This window comes from Orycteropus afer, unplaced genomic scaffold (assembly GCF_000298275.1).
Source record: "Orycteropus afer afer isolate SDZICR_OR568_19922 unplaced genomic scaffold, OryAfe1.0 scaffold00161, whole genome shotgun sequence".
NCBI lineage: Eukaryota > Metazoa > Chordata > Mammalia > Tubulidentata > Orycteropodidae > Orycteropus > Orycteropus afer.
In genome coordinates, this window is record NW_006921748.1 from 7,421,622 (window position 1) to 7,422,114 (window position 493).

The following is a 493-nucleotide window of genomic DNA, read 5'->3' on the forward strand; positions in this document are numbered from 1 at the left end:
ACTGTCAACTACTTGGAAGAGGATCTTTGTAGGAGATCCTTGATAAACAGGGGGAACAATGTGGAACAAAACTCAAAATCATCAGGGAAAAAAAAAATGGGGAATAGTTACGTTGGTCCGATGGAGCCTGGTGGAACCACTGAGACTATGGTCCCTAGCTGCCATTCAGGTCTGGAATTGAACACACACCTGTGACTTCCAGCCAAGCAATAGACAGGCATACTAGTTGAGCATTTACCTGAGGTAGATACACTCCTTGGAGAGAGCAAGCAAGAGAGAAAGAAGGGCTGCTCAGGCACAGGGAGACAGCTCAGGGGGTAGGAGTGCATGGAAGGATGGTCACAAGGAAGTGGTACCTATCAGGAGAAAGTGGGAGAGGAGATGTTGCATTGTGCTAAATTGTGATCAATGTCATGAGACAAAGTGTATGTGATCTGCTGTACGGAAAGTGTATTTACTCTGTAAATTTTCACCCAAATCACAATTAAAAAAA